Below are 9,025 nucleotides of genomic sequence, written 5' to 3' on the forward strand. Positions count from 1 at the left end.
TTTCTCCAGAACAGTAACGAAGGAGAGGGAAGGATCAAATTTCAGGAGGCTTACTTTGAATGTGCAATTAAGGACAAGGTAGGGAAGTTAACTGCCTAACTGGAAGAAATCTGTTTGGGCTGTGGCAAGTGCAACAGAGCATAGAGCTTGAGGAAAGAACTGAAAATTTGGAATCTCCAACAGGAGAGAATAGGAAGCAAGAATAAAGACTCGGGCTCAAATGAGACATTACAAGCTCCACTGAGGCCAGAAACCAGAAATTTGTAGGGGGTCACAATTTTTACAATAAGTGATTTCCTTTCTATCTCTTGGTTGTTAAGAAGGAAAAAGGTAGACTTGTTGCCTTGATAAAAGTTTGGATACCTTCTAGACAGGCACTACGAAAGGACCAGGGACCATGAAATGGAAAAAACATAATGAAAATATGACACCGTAGGGGTGCAAGTTGTGTACGGAAGCAACTGAAACAATGTATGTTGGCGGTGGGGGGAGGTAGCTAACATTCTAGGAGAGGAAAGTTATGTAAAGGGATCAGAGACCTAATTTGGTTAAAGACTATGTGTCTTAGTTCTCACAAAAATTTGGAGGGGGCTAGAGTTGCAATGAATGGTAAAAATTAGATGTTTGTATTTAGATCTCATTCACTCAGTTTCTTTCTATCGAGGGCAATGCCAGATAATAAGTGCAGACCACATATGAATGACATACGGTGGTTTTACTGTCTGAAGCAGAGAACAATAGGATAGTGGTATATTCTAGAATGTGATATTTCCATTTTTATCCATGTGGCCTGGGATCACCAAATAGATCTATGCATATTTCTTGGTTGCTGTTTGCCTAGGACCTATAGAGCAATGTCCTAATTATCCTGTGTGTAGTAGCAGAAGCGGCTTTCATGAGAATGCACCCCAATAATAAATAAATCAGATGAGTGCCTGATGCTGTTTGAGAGCTGTAGGAAGAGTCTTCTACATATATATTGTCTATCTTGACCATGCTATCTGAAACTTCCCTTGGATTACTTTCCCTGGATTCAGTTTCTCAAAAATACAAACCTTATGATAGCAGTATATTCACAGATGGGAGTAACTTAGCAGCACCTCTACGCAGGCAGAAAAGAGTGACCAAGTCAAAGTGCTGGATGCTTGACTGGAGAATGAGGATCATGGTGGTTATAGAAAAACTTTAAGTTATTACTGCTATTATTTTTTAATATAGGCTAGTTCTTAAAAATTTCTGGTACCTTACAATTAATAAAAGTAGATTACAAGAATGAGTCTGGCCACTTGTAATTCTGCTTCACTTTCAACTTTGCAGAAGTATAGTAACACATATATATGTAAATACATATAAATATATTTTATGTAAATATAATATTTATAAACTTTATTTTGATAGGTCAAATCATTTAATAAATGTAGTAAGTTAAACCAATTAACAACCTAAATATTTTTGTTGGAGTGGCAATCTGAGTGTGCTTCTATGATGGTCTGTTTCCAAAGATAACTGCCTGCTTTAAGTTCCTTTAGGGCAGGGATTTTGTTTTGTTCATCATTTGGTACTCTGTGGTGAATAAAGTGCCTTAAATATAATAGGTGATCGGGGTGCCTGGGTGGCTCAGTCATTAAGTGTCTGCCTTTAGCTCAGGCCATGATCCCAGGATCCTGGGAGGGAGCCCCGCATCCAGTTCCCTGCTTGCTGGGAAGCCTTCTTCTCCGTCTCCCACTCCTCTTGCTTGTGCTCCTTCTCTCGCTCTGTCAAGTAAATAAATAAAATATTTTTAAAAACTATTTACATATAGGGAGAGTAGGTGATCAATGACTTTTATTTCATGAATAGGAGAGAATGAAAAATATAAACTAAAAAGGAAATTAGCTTAAAATGTAAATTCTAGGGGCACCTGGATGACTCAGTTGGTTTAGCTTCCGATTCTTGATTTTGGCTTAGGTCATAATCTCAAGGTTGTGAGATCAAGCCCCATGGCTGGGCTTGCCCTTAGCAGAGTGTCTGTGTTTCTCTTTCTCCCTCTCCCTGCTCCCACTGCTCTCTCTCTCTCTCTCAAATAAGTCTTTGAAAAAAAAATGTAAATTCTAGGGGAAATTTTACTTTGATAGAAAGAAGAATCCTGCTTATTACCCAGGGCCCTATCATGAGGTCTTGAAGAAAATAAAAACTGTGAATTCCAATATATAATTATTAAGCATTTCATCTTTTTTGTGATACCAAGTTAAGTAAGCACATAAATCTGGTCTTGGCCAATTTGGTGTAGCCAGAAGGATAGCTTGGTTTTTAACATGAATAAGTTGGGATGGGCACAGTATTTCCCATCATCTCTGAAAACTTAGTCCTTTTGTCTGTGCTCAAACAGCCTTTTTGGCGATAATGCCTTTGCTTTTGAGTAGGAGGACTTGTTAGACCACAAACTTCCAGACTCAATTTTTGTATATCCTGATGAAAATTCTCAGATTTCTCTACTGAATATAAACAGATGTGTGATGTGTTTAAATTGAAACTTTCTGAGTGTTGGCAAAGATTTGCTCAAATGAATAGGGTGGTATATTTGTATTGGTCGAGTTGTTTGGAACATTAAAGTGATAATAATCTAAATAAACACAATAATCTAAACTTGGGATATACTAGTATGTCTGCCTCAGGTCACCACTGGCTCTGTGACTTCTGCCTCTTCTGGATTTCTCTGGAGCTCACCCTTTTGCCCATTTGCCTGACATTCAACTTAAATACCTACATCTTGTTTCTTTCACATTTACATATCATGACCCTTCATCCTCTCCACTTGCATCTTTCTCAAACCGTATTCCAAGGTGACTGCCCCAATCTACATAGAAGGCTGATAACACTAAAAAATGAATTAAATGCTTTTGTTTGGACTGCCAACATGCCATCCAGACTGAAGAAGATCCAGAAACTTTGGGGTCATGTGAGCCAAGGACGCAGGGACACTGGCAAGCACCAGAAGAAGCCAGGATGCTGAGGTAATGCTGGTGGCATGCATTACCCCAGGATCGACTTTGGCAAATATCCCTCAGATTGCTCTGGTAGAACTGGTATGAGGCATTACTACTTTAAGAGGAACCAACTGTCAACCTGGATAAATGTGGACCTTGGTCAGTGAGCAGACACAGGTTAATGCTGTCAAAAACAAGACTGGAGCCACTCCTATCATAGATACGGTATGATCAAACTACTATAAGGTTTTGGGAAAGGGAAAGCTCCCAAAACAGCCTATCATCATGAAAGCCAAATTCTTCAGTAAGACAGCTGAGATGATAAAGTGTGTGTGTGTGTATGTGTGTGTGTGTGTGCGCAGGAAGTAGTCAGAGTATCAGCATTTTCTTGTGCTCGTTCCCCAAACCTCAGTTCCCACAAAACAGTGCAAAGATTGGGTAATGCCTGTCCTTGTAGCAGCTGGTGTTAAACTAGAGGTATCTTGAGATTAGGGAACCTGAATTTTTTATAATATGTGTAACTATTTACTGTAACTGTCTTTTACTCTGACGATAAACATGCATTTTATTATACAAGACATAGACAAACTTACCCTTTGCTTTGGGAAACATGGTCTTCATCTTTCAAGGTTCTTCGTTTTACAAACCCCCATGAAAAGATAGTCTGGAAAAATTATAGGAAGTGCCTCTGTGCCCAAGATGTGGAAAAATGGAAGAGATGTATGAACTGTCTCTGGAAACAAAATTTGACAAAAATGGCTATACCTCTGTAGATAATCTACACTTAAATTATTGAAGGGTCTGAGATGCCTTTTCCTTTTATTTTCCCAGAAAAATGGTACCAAGGTGACCTCAGACAGTCTAGAACATCTTAAGAGGATTTGACATTTTTATAATCTCTACTGGATAGCTACAGTGGCAAACAGACAACTGAATCCTCCTTTAAGCTGACTAATCTACCTATCATTCAATATTTAAAAAAAAAAAAGGATTTTGGCATCCTTGCTTCCTTCATTCACAGCCAAGATAGCAATATCATAAATATTTCACTGTTATCCTGTCTTCCACTCTGATTTCTGACCAGTTCATGATTCCTTTAATTCCTGACTTTTTGCTTTCTTTCCTGTATCATTACATTTGCTTCTTGAGTATTCTGTTTTATAATACTCCTTTGGTAGTGACTGGTAGTCCCTGAGATAATACTAGTGCTTACTCCTTGGCTTACATCTGTTGTCCAGTGCTCTGCAAAACATACCTGATCCAGCCAGGCCTCCTCGATTCTATCTCATCATGCCTGAGAACTGGTCCACAGGGTTGAAGTTCACACCAAGTTTTCACCAACTTTTATGAAAAGAAGCCAGACCCTGCCCAAAGTATGAACACCTTCTGTAAGATCTCCACCAGATGGCCATCAAGCTTTTACTTGATTTGTGTCTTCTGGATTGTTAGTACAGTCAAAAGAATCAAACAATAATGTCATTTGGGAGTTATATTTTTAAAAACAACTTAGTAAAGATCCAGACCTTGGATTTAAAATCTTTTTCAGTGTGGATCAGATATATATACATTAAAAGGTATAGAGAATACATTATTTTCACAAGCTATGCAGAATTGTCCAATCGTTAAGTATGATCTTAGAAAGACCTAAGAAATACATGGCATGACAGGGCTTTTCTTGATTGAGATATATTTTTTGTAAGAAAAGACCAGAAATACTTGAAAATATATGACTTTGAATATAATAAATATAGTTTCACTACCTCATAGAAAAACGTGTGATCTTTAAGCATGGGGAACACAGTGTGAGGATGGACATGAATGTCAATGTTAATGACAGTATAGACTTTATCAAGCTATACATGTTTTTGTTCTGCCTTTCCTTATGGTCTTGACCTTCTGTTCTATTCACAATTTTCTTATTTTAATTTTTTTATATTGTAATTTTCCTTATTGTTTTATACATTCTTCCTAGTTGTGAGTTAAAACAAGATATGAACATATACATAACATATTCATTGACTTTGTTTCTGTTTATTTGATTCACCTGGATTGGAATACTTTGAAACAAAACATGGCTTTAGCTATATGTTCTGTAGACTCTAGATCGTTTTACTCTCCTTTCAGAGTGCAAGGAGAGATTATACTTAGAAATACTACCTCAGTTTGGCAACATAAGAATTCCTGAGGATTGTTTGGAAGTCAGCAGATCATAGAATTATAGAAACTATTAAAGGCTTAGAAATTAGAAATAAACATTTTTTTTTTGAACAAAGAAGAAAACTGAGCTCCTGAGGAGTAAAAATAGCCTGATACAATCAAGCTTGATACACCTGTACTTTTAATGAATAACGAAGCCAGGACCTCAATTCAAGTCTCCCTATACTAAATTCAACATTTTCCCCCTATAATCTTCTGTGATTATTTTATCTGGATATTCAAAGGTGAATTAGAATTGAGGAATTAAAAAATGAAGCCAGTGCTACTTAACAAAAGATAAGATAGTACTCTTAGGGAAAGTGGAGCTAACGCATGCTGAATTACTTGCGGGGAAATTGAAATTGAACAACCAGTACGTAGAAACAGGTCACCAGGTTCAAAAGTGAGTCACAGATCTTTAAGATGCGGGGTATTTTGTGATCAATAGCATTTGAAGTTGGAAAAATCAGATAAAGATAATCAGGTCTCATAGTCCAGCACAGAAATTGATTGCTCCAGGGATCCAGCGCCTCCTTCCCTTTCTCCCTCCCTCTCCCTTATGAAGTAATTTCTTGGCCCTTAGAACTGTTTTTAGGATTTATTCAAAGTGTTGCTGCCAGAGTCCCATCCCACTTGGCAAAAGGAAGGGAACAAAGCCCCCAACAACTGCACTGCTTTCTACAAAGAACTTGACTCCCACTATCTCTTCATTTCTTGGCTTTGAGCAATGACAGATTGCAGAATCAGATGTTGCACAGAAGTCTTGATAACAACTTAGAAAGATGACCATTGCTTGCTTGCTCTGTCAGGTTTCTTCTTTTACCACCGGCAAGTTTACTTCGTATGCTTCTAAGCACAAAGATTCTCAGCTCTAACTTCATAGGTACCTAATTCTCCCTGGCAGCAGAGCAACTACTGACCCTCCAGAAAACCAGACTGATGTTTCTGTAGGTTTACCAACTTATTTCATAAGATGGCAGTGCATTTCAGTGACTCTAAGAATTCTTTTGTATTTGAACCTGATCTGAAGATAAAAATCACTCTATGTTGTAAGTAATCAAGCTGAGGGCACTGTGCTTTCTGAAGCAGGAAGAGCACATATGCACTTCATGTGCACTTGAAGGCAGAATATCTGGGTTTGAGTAGACAGGCTCAGCTGCTTACCAACTGGGTCACCTCAAGTATGTCACTCCTTAGCTTTATTGTCCTCATCTACAAAACGAGGTCGTAATACCTTGTCTTTCTAATGCACAGCCGCGTGTGTGAATCACATGGGAAGATGTGAGTGAAGGCTTTTCTAAAAACTGTATAGCACTGAGCCAAGAGAGTTATCATTGTTACCATGTGAAGGCTATGGGAGGATTAGGGAACCACTGTGCCACAGACATCCAGGCTAGTGAAAAATGTCAGCTTCAATTTATTTTCAAAAGATTGTGTATTTAATCGTATCAGCCCTGTAATCGTGCTATTTGCACTTGTGATGAAGAAGTACCATTGCCTTTTCATCAGGACATTCATCCTAATTGGCTGTGGAAGAGCAGGCTTACAGAAAGCACATATATGGTGATGTTCATGAAAACAGACTCTCCAGTGTTGAGGGAAGTACCCAGGGAGAAGGCATTCTTCAAACCCTTCTCGTGCGCAGTAGCATTTACTTAAAATTCTGTGCAATACCTTGAAACTAAAGCGAAAGAATACTGAAATAGGATTCACGAGACCTCAGTTTGAGTGTAACCTCTGCCTAGGCCTGGATAACAAGGCTGTGGCTGACAGTAGTAATAATAACAACTTTTATTGAGCAGCTACTCTAGGTCAGGTATTGTGGTAAGGGCTTTATATACTTTAGATTATTTAACCATCTCAATTACTCTACCAGATATGTACTGTAATTATCTCCATCTTACAGAGGAGTTGACTGAGAATCAGAGAATCACACAGAAGCCATTGCTATTAAAAGTTAAATTTAGTCTTGACAGTCTCATTCCAAAGCCCATGTGTTTACTGAATACTTTATTGCCTTAATGTTTCTGTAGCCTGGTTATTTCCTCTGTAAAATGCAAGGATTAGGGTAGATTCTCATGAAATTTTTTTAATTCCATAATTTTGTAGATATGATTTATTATTAAAATTTTGTTGCAGAACACAAATTCCTGAAACACAGCTCTGGGTATTTTATTACCCTGGAGTAAAAAAAAAGAAGTAATATTACCTGAATTTTCCATTTGAATCATTTCTCATTTAATGTCTAACCCTGCTAGTCCTTTTCACAGAATAGGCAAAAATTCAGATGAGGAACTTTTTTGCAAAATTAAATATGATGTAGTTACTGAATTAAGGATGCATTTTTAAATAAAAGAAGTGTGAAGACGAGTCATTCAGGGAGAAAGTAAAGGAAGTAGGAAGATCAGGTATGGGGAGTACCAAAGTACCCATTTTTTAAAAAAAATTTTTTTAAAAAAAGATTTATATACTTATTTGAGAGAGTGATATATATATATATATATATATAGAGAGAGAGAGAGAGAGTGTGTGTGTATGTGTGTGAGAGGGAGGGGCAGAGGGAAAGGGAGAGAGAATCTTAAGCAGATTCCTATGCTGAGCATGATGTTTTACTGACATCCAGACACCCCTAAAGGGCCCATTTAAAAACTCTGCTTCACCAACAATGAACAAATAAGGCGAGTTGTCCACACACCAGGGGCCTTCACTTACATCATTTTCCGAACTGAAAGTGTACTTTTTTTGTGTGTGTGATGAGTTATTTATTATTTTTTATTAACATATTTAAGACTGTATCATATTCATGGCACTTTGCAGTTTCCAGATCACTTCTGCTGGCATTATTTCATTTGATTCTTCCCATAATTATAAGACATAGGTAGGTATTACTGTTGTTCCCATTTCTCAGATGAGAAACCTGAGGTACAAAATGGTTAACCAGCTTTCAAAGATCTCAATTGACCCAAAGTCTTGTGATTTCGAAAAAATAGTGTTTATTATTTCTGAACACAACTTAGCATGCTTTCCACAGCTCATCATCTCTCCATTTATTATTCAAGCCCAACTAAATTTTCTTCCTTAAAGTTTCTTTTCTTTTTTTTTTTTAATTTATTTATTTGTCAGAGAGAAAGGGAGAGAGAGCAAGCACAGGCAGACAGAATGGCAGGCAGAGGCAGAGGGAGAAGCAGGTTCCCCGCCAAGCAAGGAGCCTGATGTGGGACTCGATCCCAGGACACCGGGACCATGACCTGAGCCAAAGGCAGCTGCTTAACCAACTGAGCCACCCAGGCGTCCCTTCCTTAAAGTTTCTTACGGCTACAAAAGCCTGCCAAGAATTCATCTCATGTCAGATGATTATACCATAGATGGCTTATAGATATATTCATTTTTTATCTCTTAATATTTCTTCCTTCTGTGTTAGATCATGAATCTAAAGTGCTAGGGGTAGTCTTTTTTTCTTTTTCTTTTTTTTTTTTTCTTCTGAGTGCCTCTTGTGGTGCTTTGATGCTCAGATTATTTTTGTTGAATGAATGATTTCTGGTCTGTTTTGTAGGTCGGAGTTCTCTACGCCTACCACATATGAAGCACGAGTTCACCCTTGTCTTTAATTGTTATTATTAATTACTATTTAGATAAATAATATTGCCAGTGTTTAAAACAGGCGTATTTAAAAAGAGAGCTTTTGTTTTCCCTAGAGCAATTCAGTGGTAGAATTAATACAAGAATTTAGACAGTTGATTCAACAAACCCTAGTGTTTTTGCCCCTTGTTCTATGCTTTTAATTTTAATATGAGAAATACAACTTGGCTTTTCAGTCTCATTCCAGTTCTTAGTTATTAAATCTTTTCTGAGAACAAGGTGTG

General features: G+C 37.6%; 1 pseudogene; it reads left to right on the forward strand.

Moving 5' to 3' along the window:
• The first annotated feature begins 2,896 nt into the window (after positions 1–2,896).
• On the forward strand, positions 2,897–8,770 carry LOC101686220 (annotated as a pseudogene).
• The last annotated feature ends 255 nt before the right edge of the window (positions 8,771–9,025 follow it).

Source organism: Mustela putorius, unplaced genomic scaffold, assembly GCF_011764305.1.
Source record: "Mustela putorius furo isolate JIRA1106 unplaced genomic scaffold, ASM1176430v1.1 tig00003863_pilon_pilon_pilon, whole genome shotgun sequence".
Taxonomy (NCBI): domain Eukaryota; kingdom Metazoa; phylum Chordata; class Mammalia; order Carnivora; family Mustelidae; genus Mustela; species Mustela putorius.